Source organism: Oncorhynchus mykiss, chromosome 2 (genome assembly GCF_057628025.1).
Source record: "Oncorhynchus mykiss isolate SJ-2025 chromosome 2, ASM5762802v1, whole genome shotgun sequence".
NCBI classification, from domain to species: Eukaryota; Metazoa; Chordata; class Actinopteri; order Salmoniformes; family Salmonidae; genus Oncorhynchus; species Oncorhynchus mykiss.
Window position 1 is genome coordinate 43,012,524 of NC_143023.1, and position 16,439 is coordinate 43,028,962.

Genomic DNA, 16,439 nt, shown 5'->3' on the forward strand with positions numbered 1-16,439 from the left:
CATGTAGAGAAATCTCTGTGATTACATTTGCATGAATTGATCAGACCTGTAATAATTACTCTCATATATAGTTCATAGTGAGAGAGGTCCAAGATAACAATGTGTAAATACCACTGAGATCTGTATGGGATAAATGTAAGACATATGAGAAAGAGCATCTAATTGTTCGTATTAAATTGAGACTAATTTAAGATCTTGTACTACTCATTTATCTAGTAGCTGAGACTGAGAAAAGAGATGTGTGAGAGAGTTCAGAGAACTCATACAGTGATCACTGTGAGACAGATCCATGTCTAAATTGAGATGTATTAGAAAATGCACATCATCTCACTTTAGTATTGACTAGTGCTCTTTTTTGTTTAGGAGATGGACAGAGGTTATAAAGAAGATCTCATCTTGGATCATCAATGCACTGGCATTGTTGGCACTGTTCATTATTGTTTAACTAGCTAATGTTAGCTGGCTGGCTCGCTAGCTAACGTTCCGTGACGTGTACCCATGGCCGGTGTCAGTAAACGTCTGCAAAAAAGAGTAATGAAATTGTTGCAGGCAGAGCTGGTTAGGCTGTTTTCATGTTATCCAATCATCGACCAGAGCGTCACGTGTGCGCTCAGAGAGTGAAACGAGTTGGGTGGGGCTAAAGCGTATGAGGGTGTGAACGATCCTGAATGGGTGTAGACAAAGACGAGCTCTTCACTAGATACCAAAACATTCAAAGGCCATTTTCTCAAAAGTTACTTTACAAGCTGATCAACTTTCAAAGCAGAATTACTTTCCCATTGTTCCTCAAATAAAGTGTATGATATACAATTTTGTAGCTCTGAGTCTCTACTTTTATCCAATGTAAAAAACACTTTCAAATTTTGCTACATAAGACCGAATCCAGGTGGTGAGTCACATATGTCATTGACAGGAAAAACCTGAATTGTTGCATCTCGTTGTGTTGTCGTCCTCCAGTGGCTATCTAGCTAAAATTGTCCCTTTCCTAAATTAAGTTAAGATGAATTAATATTAAGTTGCACCCCCTCCCTTTTGCCCTATGAACTGCCACAATTCCTCTGGCCAAGGACTCTACAACGTGTCGAAAGTGTTCCACAGGGATGCTGGCCCATGTTGACTCCAATGCTTCCCAGTTGTGTCAAGTTGTCAAGGGGGGGGGGGGGGGGGGGGGCGGACCATTCTTGATACACACGGGAAACTGTTGAGCATGAAAGACCCAGCAGCATTGCAGTTCTTGACACACACCGGCACTTAAATATTTTGTCATGCCCATTCACCCTCTAATCAATACAATCTCACACTCAGTTTGTGCAAATATGTAAGAACTTTCAGCAGATTTTGTGCATTTTTGTGAGTTTTGGTGTGGCTTAATTCATGTGAAAAGATTTTTGTGCAATTTATTTCGTAGGAAGAGACATTTTTGTGCGACTTATTAAATATTAAAAGTTAAAGACGTTAATATTAAAGATGGCGCCGGAGAAGGCGTATGTTTAAATTATTTTTCATTGTAACTTTTTTATTCAAACTTATTTTGTACGTAATGTTGCAGCTACCGTCTCTTGTGACCGAAAATAACTTCTGGACATCCTTTAACGAGTCTGACGAGCCCGACTGCTCTCCCGGGAACAGGCCCAGATCCCTGAGATTTGCGTGAAGAGGCGGCAGTGAAAAAGGGGCCAAAGGGCGGGCTGCCTTTGGAGAATAAACTCCCAATTCCTTCCATTCTGCTAGCAAAAAAATCTGAGGTTTGTAGTTTTTCAAAGCTTGTCCTACCGAATACACATTGAGATATGGATAAAGTTGCACTTCCTACGGCTTCCACTAGATGTCAACCATTTTTAGAAACTTGAATGAGGATTGTACTATAAAGGAGGGGCTCATGAGACCTCAGACTCAGTGGTCTGGCAGAGTGCCTTGGTCTCATGACGCGCGCTGCCGACTGAGTTACCTCTCGTTCCAGTACTTTTCTTCAGACAAAGGAATTCTCGGTTGGAACATTATTGATGTTTTGTGTTAAAAACAACCTAAAGATTGATTCCATACATCGTTTGACATGTTTCTAAAGGACTGTAACGGAACTTTGAGTTTTTGTCTGGACGAAGTGCCTGCGCCTCATGAAGATGGATTACTGCGCTGAACACGCTAACAACAAGTGGCTATTTGGAAATAAATTATGGACTTTATGGAACAAATTTATTGTCAAACTGGGATTCCTGGGAGTGCCTTCTGATGAAGATCAAAGGTAGTTAATATTTATGGTGTTATTTCTAACTTTGTTGACTCCAAAACGGCGGACATTCCCTCTGGCTGTTTTGGGTTCTGAGCGCCGTTCTCAGATTATGCTTTTTCCGTAAAGTATTTTTGAAATCTGACACAGCAGTTGCATTAAGGAGAAGTCTATCTTTAATTCTGTGAATAACAGTTGTATCTTTTATCAATGTTTATTATGAGTATTTCTGCAAAATCACCGGATGTTTTGGAATCAAAACTCTACTGCACGTAATGCACCAATGTAAACTGAGATTTCTGGATATAAATATGCACATTATCGAACAAAACATACATGTATTGTGTAACATGATGTGCTATGAGTGTCATCTGATGAAGATAAAATTAATTTTATCTATATTTCTGCTTTTTGTGGCTGGAAAAATGGCTGTGTTTTTTTGACTTGGCTATGACCTAACATAATCATGTGTTGTGCTTTCGCTGTAAGCATTTTTTAAAATCGGACACGATGGGTAGATTAACAAGATGTTTATCTTTCATTTGCTGTATTGGACTTGTAAAAGTTACATATTTCAAAAAAAATATTTTGGAATTTCGCGCACTGCCTTTTCAGCGGAATGTTGTCGAGCGGAACCCCTGCCCTAGAAAGGTTAAATGGAAGAAGTTTGGAACCGCCTAGACTCTTCCTAGAGCTGACTGCCCGGCCAAACCGAGCAATCAGAGGAGAAGGACCTTGGTCAGGGAGGCAACAAAGAACCCGATAGTCACTGTGACCGAGCTCCAGAGTTCTTCTGTGGACATGAGAGAAACTTCCAGGACAGCCATCGCTGCAGCACTCTACCAATCAGGCCTTTATGGTAGTGGCCAGATGGAAGCCACTCATTAGTAAAAAGGCACATGACAGCTCGCTTGGAGTTTGCCAAAAGGTACCTAAAGGACTCTCAGACCGTGAGAAACAAGATTCTCTGATCTGATGAAACAAAGACAACTCTTTGGCCTGAACTGCCAAGCTTCACGTCAGAAGGAAACCTGGCACCATCTCTACGGTGAAGCATGGATGTTTTTCAGTGGCAGGGACTGGGAGACTAGTCAGGATCAAGGGAACGATGAATGGAGCAAAGTACAGAGAGATCCTTGATAAAAACCTGCTCCAGAGCACTCAGGACCTCAGACTGGGGTGAAGGTTCACCTTCCAACAGGCCAATGACTCTAACCACACAGCCAAGACAACGCAGGAGTGGCTTCGGGACAAGTCTCCAAACGTCCTTGAGTGACGCAGCCAAAGTCCGGACTTGAACCCGATTGAATATCTCTAGAGAGACCTGGAAATAGTTGTGCAGCGATGCTCCCCATCCAACTTGACAGAGCTTGAGAGGATCTACAGAGGAGAATGGTAGAAACTCCAAATACAGGTGTGCCAAGCTTGTAGCTTCATACCTAACAAGACTTGAGGAAGTAATCTCTGATAAAAGGTGCTTCAACAAAGTACTGAATAACGAATAACAAAGGTCTTTTAGAATAAGGCTGTAACGTAACAATAGGTTGGAAAAGTCAAGGTGTCTGAATACTTTCCGAATGCACTGTACAACATGATTGACATGACCGTAATAATCATCATGAAACGGCCTTGGAAGTGCAAGCCAACAGTTCATTATTTTACATTAACCTGTTTAACTGCATTAATAAGGCTTAATTGATCAGTTGCACCAGGGGAATTTAAAGCAAACAGATTTTTTTTCAGTTCTACTGTTCCCCCACATTTATTGATTAATTAATTTCCCATCATAAAAATGTATCCCCATTCCCCAATCAAATACCTTCATTGATTTCACAAAAAAACTGACAAATATAGCTTTTACTCCAATCTGGGAACCCTCAAAATCCGACATAGCACTAGAATCCCAAAGTATTAAGTGAAAACAAGCATAGAAAACATCATTGGCATTAATAAATATAAACGTATGGCTATTATATTATTTGTTTTTCAGTGACAACCTGCATGATTAACACGATTATTTCTTAACATAAATGTGGGACACAAAAAATGTTTGTGTAGAACACCACAGTAAAACCACACACACAAAAAATGCATGAAATCTGCTGAAATACTTTTTGTGTGAGATTGTGTGGTCTGAATGGTACACCTACACAATCCACGTCTCAAGGTTTAACAATCCTTTATCCTGTCTCCTCTTCATCTACACTGATTGAAGTGGATTTAACAAGTGACATCAATAAGGGATCATAGCTTTCACCTGGTCAGTCTGTCATGGAGATGTCTTTAATATAATACATAAATATCTATTTAGTCTCAAATAAATAATGAAACATGTTCAATTTGGTTTAAATAATGCAAAAACAGTGTTGGAGAAGAAAGTAAAAGTGCCATGTAAAAAAGGCTAACGTTTAAGGTCCTTGCTCAGAACATATGAAAGCTGGTGGTTCCTTTTAACACGAGTCTTCAATACTCCCAGTTAAGTTTTAGGTTGTAGTTATAGGAATTATAGGACTATTTCTCTCTATACCATTTGTATTTCATATACCTTTGACTATTGGATGTTCTTATAGGCACTATAGTATTGCCAGCCTAATCTCGGGAGTTGACAGGCTTGAAGTCATAAACAAGCGCTGTACTTCAAGCATTGCGAAGAGCTGCTGGCAAACACAGGAAAGTTCTGTTTGAATGAATGCTTATGAGCCTGCTGCTGCCTACCACTGCTCAGTCAGACTGCTCTATCAAATATCAAATCATAGACTTAATTATAAAATAATAAAACACACAGAAATACAAGCCTTAGGTCATTAATACGGTCAAATCCGGAAACTATAACTTTGAAAACAAAACGTTTATTCTTTTAGTGAAATACGGAACCGTTACGTATTTTATCGAACGGGTGGCATCAATAAGTCTAAATATTGCTGTTACATTGCACAACCTTCAATGTTATGTAAAATTCTGGCAAATCAATTATGGTCTTTGTTAGGAAGAAATGGTCTTCACACAGTTCACAACGAGCCAGGCAGCCCAAACTGCTGACAGAATGCAAGGGAAGTGACAATTTCCCTAGTTAATATTGTCTGCTAACATGAATTTATTTTAACTAAATATGCAGTTTTACAAATATATACTTGTCTATTGACTAAGAAAGGCCTTGATGTTTATGGTTAGGTACATTTGTGCAAATGTGCTTATTAAATCACCCATTTGTTGTGATTCGAAGATAAATGAACAGGCACCGCATTGATTATATGCAACGCAGGACAAGCTAGTTAAACTAGTAATATCAACCATGTGTAGTTAACTAGAGATTATGTTAAGATTCATAGTTTTTTTATAAGATAAGTTTAATGCTAGCTAGCAACTTACCTTGGCTCCTTGCTGCACTTGTGTAACAGGTGGTTAGCCTGCCACGCAGTCTCCTCATGGAGTGGAGTGCAATGTAATAGGCCATAATCTGCATCCAAAAATGCTGATTACCGATTAAGAAAACTTGAAATCGTCCCTAATTAATCGTCCCTAATTAATCGTCCATAATCAGTCGGCCTCTAGTCTCAGACAAGTTCTGTGTCACTAGGTTCAAAGTGGGAGCTGATGGGGTCACCTTGGGGTCATGATAGGGGCTGCACCAAATGTTTGATGTATTATGTATTATAATAATCAACAACGACCTGACAAAAATCTTGGAACAACAGGTAGGAACAGCAGAGAAAAAGCTTGAAAGGATGGGAGACATTATCTACCACTACGGAGAAGAGCGCTTTGGAGTAAACGAAAGGAGAAGTGGCAAGACACCACCCGCACCAGCCAAATCTAGGAGGCAGCAGGAGATCGAGATACTTGTCAGAGAGAGAAGGCAGCTGAGGAAGCAGTGGAAGAAGGCCTCTGATGCAGAGAGAGAAGGTCTCATGCTACTCCAAGCAGACATTAAATGTCGGCTGGCAACCTTGCGAAGAGTGGAAAACTTCGTAGGAAGAAGGAACACTCAAGAACACAGTTCTATAAAAAAAACTAAGTTTGTCAAAGATCTCTTCGCAAAGGAAAAGTGCGGAATCCTAAAAACTCCAAAGCCTGAACTGGAAGAACATCTGGAAAAGGTCCACCAGGACATGAAAAGGCATGAGCAGATAATCATCCCACATGACATCCCACCTATTCAACCACCAGAATTCAATCTGGACACTGACCCTCCAAAATGGAGGGAAGTAGAGAACGTTGTCCGAAGAGCAAGAGCGGCCTCGGCTCCTGGGCCTAATGGAGTACCATACAAGCTCTACAAGAACGCCCCGGATGTTCTACGCTTTCTTTGGAGGCTCATGAGGATAGTGTGGCAGAAGGAAATAATACCAAAGGCATGGCGAAGGGCTGGTGGTGTGCTAATCCAGAAAGAGAAGGATGCGACAGACATCAGTCAATTCCGACCAATCTCCCTTCTCAACGTCGAAGGGAAGATCTTTTTCAGTATAATAGCACAGAGGCTGTCCACTTATCTGGAAAGGAACAAGTACATTGATACATCTGTACAGAAAGCAGGCATTCCTGGTTTCTCTGGTTGCATGGAACATACTAGTATGATTTGGCACCAGATCCAAACAGCTAAGAAGGACAAGAGAGACCTCTATGTCATCTTCCTCGACCTGGCCAATGCCTTTGGCTCAGTTCCCCATGAACTCCTCTGGGAATCCTTCAACTTTTTCCACGTACCAGAACCCATCACTACACTGGTAAAGGACTATTTCCAAGACCTGCAATTGTGTTTCACAACACCTGACTTCACAACAACATGGCAGCGCTTGGAAGTAGGCATAATTGCAGGCTGTACAATTTCTCCTCTGGCCTTCACTATGGCCATGGAAGTCATCATCAGGGCATCGAGATGGGTGGTCGGTGGTGAGAGAACTAAGGAGGGGCTCCGTCTCCCACCTATCCGAGCATACATAAAAGATTGGAAAGCAGCTGCGGTCATCCCCCTCTTCAAAGGGGGGGACACTCTTGACCCAAACTGCTACAGACCTATATCTATTCTACCATGCCTTTCTAAGGTCTTCGAAAGCCAAGTCAACAAACAGATTACCGACCATTTTGAATCTCACCATACCTTCTCTGCTATGCAATCTGGTTTCAGAGCTGGTCATGGGTGCACCTCAGCCACGCTCAAGGTCCTAAACGATATCTTAACCGCCATCGATAAGAAACATTACTGTGCAGCCGTATTCATTGATCTGGCCAAGGCTTTCGACTCTGTCAATCACCACATCCTCATCGGCAGACTCAACAGCCTTGGTTTCTCAAATGATTGCCTCGCCTGGTTCACCAACTACTTCTCTGATAGAGTTCAGTGTGTCAAATCGGAGGGTCTGTTGTCCGGACCTCTGCAATTTTGATTTTACAAAAAAAAATAATACTAAAAAGAGACCAACTACACAGTGTGCAGTTGTAAGTAGTACACTTGTATTGTACAAGAGCCACGCACAGTTGAATAAAGTGGGGGTGCCACAGGGTTCAATTCTTGGACCGACTCTCTTCTCTGTATACATCAATGAGGTCGCTCTTGCTGCTGGTGAGTCTCTGATCCACCTCTACGCAGACGACACCATTCTGTATACTTCCGGCCCTTCTTTGGACACTGTGTTAACAACCCTCCAGGCAAGCTTCAATGCCATACAACTCTCCTTCCGTGGCCTCCAATTGCTCTTAAATACAAGTAAAACTAAATGCATGCTCTTCAACCGATCGCTACCTGCACCTACCCGCCTGTCCAACATCACTACTCTGGACGGCTCTGACTTAGAATACGTGGACAACTACAAATACTTAGGTGTCTGGTTAGACTGTAAACTCTCCTTCCAGACCCATATCAAACATCTCCAATCCAAAGTTAAATCTAGAATTGGCTTCCTATTTCGCAACAAAGCATCCTTCACTCATGCTGCCAAACATACCCTTGTAAAACTGACCATCCTACCAATCCTCGACTTTGGAGATGTAATTTACAAAATAGCCTCCAATACCCTACTCAACAAATTGGATGCAGTCTATCACAGTGCAATCCGTTTTGTCACCAAAGCCCCATATACTACCCACCATTGCGACCTGTACGCTCTCGTTGGCTGGCCCTCGCTTCATACTCGTCGCCAAACCCACTGGCTCCATGTCATCTACAAGACCCTGCTAGGTAAAGTCCCCCCTTATCTCAGCTCGCTGGTCACCATAGCATCTCCCACCTGTAGCACACGCTCCAGCAGGTATATCTCTCTAGTCACCCCCAAAACCAATTCTTTCTTTGGCCGCCTCTCTTTCCAGTTCTCTGCTGCCAATGACTGGAACGAACTACAAAAATCTCTGAAACTGGAAACACTTATCTCCCTCACTAGCTTTAAGCACCAACTGTCAGAGCAGCTCACAGATTACTGCACCTGTACATAGCCCACCTATAATTTAGCCCTATCAACTACCTCTTTCCCAACTGTATTTAATTTATTTATTTATTTTGCTCCTTTGCACCCCATTATTTTTATTTCTACTTTGCACATTCTTCCATTGCAAAACTACCATTCCAGTGTTTTACTTGCTATATTGTATTTACCTTGCCACCAAGGCCTTTTTTGCCTTTACCTCCCTTCTCACCTCATTTGCTCACATTGTATATAGACTTGTTTATACTTTATTATTGACTGTATGTTTGTTTTACTCCATGTGTAACTCTGTGTTGTTGTATCTGTCGAACTGCTTTGCTTTATCTTGGCCAGGTCGCAATTGTAAATGAGAACTTGTTCTCAACTTGCCTACCTGGTTAAATAAAGGTAAAATAAATCAAAATAAAAAAATAAATACATGGATGACATGACTACACTGACCACCACTGCAGCATGCACCAGGCGGCTACTTGCAAAACTGCAGGATAACATCAAGTGGGCCCGGATGAAAATCAAGCCAAGCAAATCTCGAAGCATTTCCATAGTCAAGGGACAGCTTAAAGATGTGAGGTTCTGCATTGGAGATGATCCGATACCAACGGTGTCTGAGCAACCCATCAAGAGCCTGGGTAGATGGTACAACGAAAGCCTCCGGGATAAAGATCAAGTGCAGCAAGTAAGGCAGGACATCGCCGACGGTCTTGAGAACATCAACAAGACCCTACTGCCTGGGAGGCTCAAGCTTTGGTGCCTACAGTTTGGACTTCTCCCCCGGGTAATGTGGCCACTCACCGTCTATGAGGTCCCAATAACAACAGTGGAGAAGATGGAGCGAACCATTACCTCATACGTGAAGAAATGGCTGGGTGTCCCACGATGCTTGAGTAACATCGGCCTCTATGGCAAAGGGGTCCTTGAACTACCTCTTACAAGTCTAACGGAGGAGTACAAGTGCTCTAAAGTAAGACTTCAGATGACATTGAAGGACTCCAAAGACCAGACCATTAGCAAGGCTGCACCTCCCCTACAAACTGGACGGAAATGGACATCATCCAAGGCTGTGCAGCAAGCAACATCAGCCCTGAGACACCAAGACATTGTGGGGAATATCCAGCATGGAAGAGGAGGCTTTGGCCTGGCAGCAAGCAAACCAACGTTCCATAAGGCAACAACATCTGAACGCAGGAAGCTGGTGGTCGAGGAGGTGCGCAGACAGGAGGAGACTGCAAGAAGTGCAAAGGCTGTCTCTCTTGCTAAACAAGGGCAATGGACGCGGTGGGAAGGCCTGGAGAGGAGAAAGATCAACTGAAGTGAGCTTTGGCAAATGGAGGCAAGCAACATCAGCTTCATCATAAGAGCTGTTTATGATGTGCTTCCATCACCAAAAAATCTACATCAATGGTATGGCGAGGACTCGACCTGCCCCCTCTGCCCAGCTCCAGTGACTCTCAGGCATATAATGACAGGTTGCAAGACCAGCCTCTCACAAGGCCGCTACACCTGGAGGCACAATCAGGTCCTCAAGAGCCTGGCTGCAGCACTTGAGACCAAGAGGAGTGCAACCAATTCATTACCTCCAAAAACAAGCAATCCCGTCAAAACAACAACATTCATCCGGGAGGGACAGAAAAGGCCCAAGTATCCTCCTACAAAGCCAGAAACTGGACACCTAGCCATGGCCCGGGACTGGAAGATGCTTGTCGATATTGGCCAGCAACTAATTTTTCCACCTGAGATTGCTTCTACTAACCTTAGGCCAGACATGGTACTCTGGTCCCCTTCACGAAAGGCTGTGTACATCATAGAGCTCACAGTCCCGTGGGAAAACTCTGTAGAAGAGGCCTACGAGCGTAAGAAACTGCGTTACACAGAGTTGGCAGCAGACGCAACTCAGCGTGGCTGGAATGCAAAAATCTGGCCAGTTGAAGTGGGATGCAGAGGATTCGTGGCTTCTTCCACCATCAGGTTGCTGAAAGAACTTGGAATCCATGGACAGGCTCTGCGGCAGACCGTCAGAGCAGTTTCTCAAGCAGCTGAAAGAGGCAGCCAGTGGATCTGGATTAAACGGAAGGACCCTTGCTGGGCTATAACTTCATGACCCCCCACCCCCACCTGAGAACCCAATTCAGATCCTTCCAACTTGAGGAGGGCATATGAGGTATGCGGTCAGCTGTAGGACTGGCTCAGGGAAGAGGACGCCCCTGCCTTGCATAGTCCCGTGGGACATCTTAATTGGGCATGGGACACAAGCTAAGGCTTGATCACCCTTTAGCTGGCCACCTTTGATGAGAGTGTTTAGTGATTAAAGGCCGAAACACCCACTGATTCGAAGGCACACTACTGAGGATGTGTCCCAAAATTGACATCTTAACCCAGTCTAAGAAATAAACCTCCCATGCCACTCTGTCAACATCACGGCAAATCTCATGCGAGTGCATTCCATCTATTGGCACAATGGACAGTTTTTTACATCTTGTCCCGTGTTTTATGATTCTGATTGATTATGCTTATGTTGTATTAATAGAAGGGTAAGGGCTGTAAGACCCCTCCCCCACTACATTTATAGGGTCCTGGACTACAGATTAGCAAAATATATATATATATATGCATTGTAAGGTTCAATATTGTTTCCCAGTTCTTTTCAAGTCTCTGCCTCTTATAAGAAACAGTCTGAGATGTGAGAGTTATTGCAGTCAAAACAGGGTGTCTGTGAGAAAACGCCTCAAGGCTAAAAGAGATTCATAGACACAGAACCCTGCAGGGGAGTGAAAGAGATGAGACAAGTCCGACATACCTATAAAGCAACTTGGAGAGTGGAAAATTACCGCTGAGCCCTTAGAAAAGACTGGAACTATTGTTCTCTCCTGCAAGTTTGTATAACTGTATATGCATGGGCTTGGTTTCATGAGTAGAAGGTGTTGACGTAGGCATTTACATCACTAGGTGTTGACTGTAAGCATATTAAAGCAACTTGGACCTTTCCTTTTTTGCACTACTCAGGAGAGATATAATGTGTATGTTTGATCCTTGACTTCTGTCTACAGCTGTATTTTTATTAAAATTGATATGATTTATAAGTGCACATTTTGAGTATTCATTATTAAATAGAAGCCCAAGAAAAGACAACCCACAGAGCCATTGTCGCTGGTTAATTTATATGGTAACCCCCACCTTGGGATGATCTCCCTAAGGAGATTCTTGGCCACTGCCATAGCAGTGGAATGTCGACAGGGGAAAGCCTCTACCCACTTGGAGGCATCCACTATCACCAGACAATATTTGTAGCCCTGGCAAGGGGAGAGTTCAATTAAATCCATCATTATGTGTTCAAATTCTCCTTCAGGGGTCGGATGAGCCGACATTGGCATGGGAATCCCTTATCCCATGTTGTTAGTCATACAAATCACACATTTTGCACAACATTGTGCAGCAAACACGAAAACCCAGGTGCAAATCAACATGTATTTACAAAATCAACTACTCCCCTCTTTGATATATGATCCTCGCCATGTGACAACTTAGCTAAGTAAGGGAAACAAGAATGTGGTGGGACTGGTAGCCCAGCCAGAGTTTCTGCACCTGGTCATAGGTGCATAGTTTTTTTCCACTTCCTCAACAGGACCTACAGAGGATTGTAGTCAGAGATATCAGTGGGAGAGAAAAGGTTAAGCAAGTGAAAGAGCAAGTGAAACAATCTGTAACACAGGGGCCTCTACAGAGACAGCCGCTGCCTTAGCATTACCTTGGGAGACAGGGTCAGAAGAGTTAGTATGAGCGAGGCACTTACAAACAGCAACTTCAGAAGGGAGCAAAATAGCCTTTAGTAAGTTATCAACAAGTTGTTAATGAGAGATTGTCTTACCAGACTTAGTCAGGAACCCACGCTGTATCCACAGAGTACCACAATCATGTACCTGTATCTGTATAGATAGTAGCAGACTGGCCTTTAGCTAATATGCAAGCTCTGGTGAGTGAAAAAAGTTCTGCTGCTTGAGCAGAAAGGTGGGAGGGTAATTTAGCACTTTCCAGTGTGGTTGAGGCAGTAGTAACCGCATACACAACCAATGATCCTCCTTTCTCATAACACTGAGCAGAGCCATCTACAAACAGTTCCAAATCAGCATTTTGCGAAGGGACATCAGTTAAATCTGACCTTGGTTTAGATACAAGCTCCACCAGAGCAATACAGTCGTGCGGCTCTCCATCATCCTCGGTAGGCAACAAAGTAGCAGGATTTAACACAGTGCACCTCTTCAGGGTCGCATGAGACATTGTCAAAAGAACATTCTGATAATGGAGCAGTCGAGCTGGTGTTAGATGGGCCATCTTTGCCTGTGAAATAAGAGAATGTACAGCATGAGGAACGTGTACAGTGAGTTCACACATGGCAACAATGTCTGCACAAGCCAGCACAGCTTCAGTAGCAGCAGCCACAGCTCTCAAACAACAAACCAGACCTCTTGCCACACTGTCCAGCCGTTTGGAATAATACCCAACAGGACGCTGCTTTCCTCTTTGATCCTGTGTTAGAACAGATGACATAAAACCATTTTTCTCAAAAACAAAAAGGTTAAAGGGTTTAGAATGGTCAGGGAACCCCAAACAGGGAGAAGTAGTCATGAGTTGTTTTAGTATGGTCAGAGCCGCCAGTCCCTTGGGTATTCACTTAATTTAGTCATACATAGCCATTTTGTGGCCATAAATAAGGTCAAAAAGAGGCTGCACCACCTCACCATAGTCAGGTAACCACGCCCTACAATACCCTGCCATACCAGTCATGTGTTGTTTAGTAACCGGCTGTGGGACGGAGAGAATAGCCTATATCCTCTCTGTACCCAGCTGCCTGCCATTGGGAGTGATGTCATGACCTAGATACTTCACTGTCTGTGAAACCAACAGCAACTTTTTCTTTGAAAACTTTCTGGCCATTTTCAGCAAGGAATATCAACAGAGCATGAGTATCAGTTTCACAACCTTCCATTGAGCTGGAGCACAACAACAAATCATCCACATACTGAATCAGAGTGCTGCCCTCAGGGGGTATAAAACCATCTAGATTTTGCGCTGAAAAAAATTGCAGTGGATTCCACGTAGCCTATAGGCATCGCTGTCCACGTAAATCTCTTATTGAGAAACGTGAAGGTGAACCAGAACTGAGACTCTGGCGCCACAGGAATACTGAAAAACGCATTAGCCAAATCAATCACAGAGAACCACTCTGCTGTGGGTGGTACCGCCCCCAACAGAGAACATTAGGAACCACCGGGGCACGGGCAAAAACTGCAGCGTTCATAGGCCTTAAGTCCAGGACAAATCTCCAATCACCTGAAAATGTTCAAACAGGCAAGATAGGGGTGTTACAGGGTGAGTCTGGACAGGGAATTAAAGCGCCATTAGCTAACAGGGATGCATGAACAGGAGTAATAACTGCTATTGCCTCCCTACAAAGTGGATACTGTGCTCTAGATGGGTACCTGGTATCTTCAGGAGTGACTACCATTGGCTCAGATCCCTTCATCCTCCCAAAATCATACTTGTCCCCTTGCCCATAGGCATTCAGTCTTCACTCAACAACATGATATTGGCAGAAAAAGAAACCTGATCAACACCATGCACACCCCTCGTGGGTAACAACTTGTCAGTGTGCTCGGTGCATACGTTGAGCCATCAGGGCGCATCTCCCAGTCAATAGCATCAACCAAGCATTTCATCCATATACCAGTATCCGCCCATTCTACTCTGATTTTGCCAGGGACACGTGGTGCGCTATCGTCAAACAGGTAGGGCTCTTTCTGTGCAGGGGTTAGATTAACCCATAAGGCACAGAAATCACCGCTACAGTATAAACCCTCACACTGCACTGATTCATCCTGTAATGTAGCACACAGCCATTGTTTCTCATAATGGAGATCAATGGTGAAAAATGGGAGGTGCAATGTAAGCCTGCTTCAGACATGAAAATGCCCTTGTGGCCCAATGAGTTTTAGTCATTGAGAAAACACAAGCAATATTGGGCACCTCATCAACGTCCCATGCGTAACGTCACAAAACTCACACATTAACATCAATTGCTCTCCCTCTTCCTCATGAATAACGGTTAAACCGGTTTGGCCACATGTTATGTTGATGCCAGTTTACAAAGGAGGTCCCTGCCCATCAGATTGACAGGACAGTAGTTAGAGTAGAGAAATTGATGTTGACACTTCTCACAAAAGGAGACAGGCAGAGGCATAGTTACATGCTCTCTGAATGGGAGGCCTGAAGCAGTTTTGACTGTTTCACTAGACATGGGAGGTTTTGTCATAGCCTTGCAGTTAATGACAAACATGGCAGCCCCAGTATCAACAAGAAATATTATTGTACAGGGTTGTCTGTGCAGGCAGACCCATCTGCCATTGCCCAGATTGGCCTCTGTCTTGGGGGCCCCCTTGTGGTCCCCACGGTGGCAGAGGGCCACCCCCACCATTGGTTGGGTATAGGCTGTCATGGCAGTCCTTGTTCTCCGGGTGGACCTCCTCCTCTGCCTCTTGGCCCGCCCCTACCTCTTCCCCTCACCTGCTGGGCTGCACTGTGCAGCGAAATGGCCTGGCTTGCCACAGGTGAAGCAACTTCCAAGTTTGGGTTTTCCTCCACTTGCACCACCTCCCACTCCAGCAGGTAGAATGTCAACTGGGCAGCTTCCAATTTCTGAGTCTTCACTTTTTCATATTTTTTTTTCTTCCTTCTGAGCACATTGTCGTCGGTCGGCAATGTTGTACCACAGTGGCCAGGGGTTCAGTTTCCCAACTGATATAGGTGGTTCTCACCACCTTCTCCAGGTCTGGTGTCAGGTCCTTCAACAGATCTCCATATTAGAGGTTGACCGATTAATCTAAATGGACGATTAATTAGGGCAGATTTCAAGTTCATAACAATCGAAAATCTGTATTTTTTGCCAGAACCCTAATTTCGGCTGCAAACTTAACCACGTCAGGCAGATCCTCAACAATGTCTTTAATTTCATTGTCTCCATGTCCTCTGGATGTACACGATTGGTTGCCAGGCAGCCAAATCAGTGTGGCCTGCCACTGAATGTGGCTGAGTGTTTGGCATGCCATCAGAGGGTACTGTTGATACATATCTGGTGCTGGATCATATGGTGAGGGTGTCGGCAGGATTATCTTCCTTCGCAGACGGCTCTTGAGTGGAGGGGAAGAGAGTAGGGGAGCTGCTGCTCCATTCTGAGAGGACGCATCACTGCTGTCGTCCTCATCCTCCACTGGGGTGGCTGGGGGTGGTTGTGAGAAGGGGTTGCTGCTCCTCCTACCCGCTGCTCTGGCTCCTCCAGCTGCACCCTTTCTGATTGGTTTTGGGGTTGACGTTCCAACCAGCTTAGCCAGTCCAGAGAGCATTTTGTCCACCGCTGCTGCTAGGGGAGATTCATATGGGAGGAGAGGCACAGGAGTGAACTGTGGAGTTGGGGGAGGAGACAGCAGAGTGCAGAGCAAGGGCATCCACTGGGTCGTTTGGATCAGGCAGAGGCAGGAGAAGGAGGTCGACAGCCGCAGCAGGCACTGGCAACACTGGGTGGAGATTGTGAGGAGAAGAATAGGGAGGGGGGAAATCTCTCTCATCGTCTTGCCTATTCTTCCTTACCGTCTCATCTGTCTGTGTTCCCTTCTTCCTCAGTCTGTACTACCATATTTTGACGGGGCTTTCCCTGAATGGGTTAAATCAAATCTAAGTTTATTTGTCACGTGCACGGAATACAACAGCTATAGACCTTACAGTGAAATGCTTACTTACAGGCTCTAACC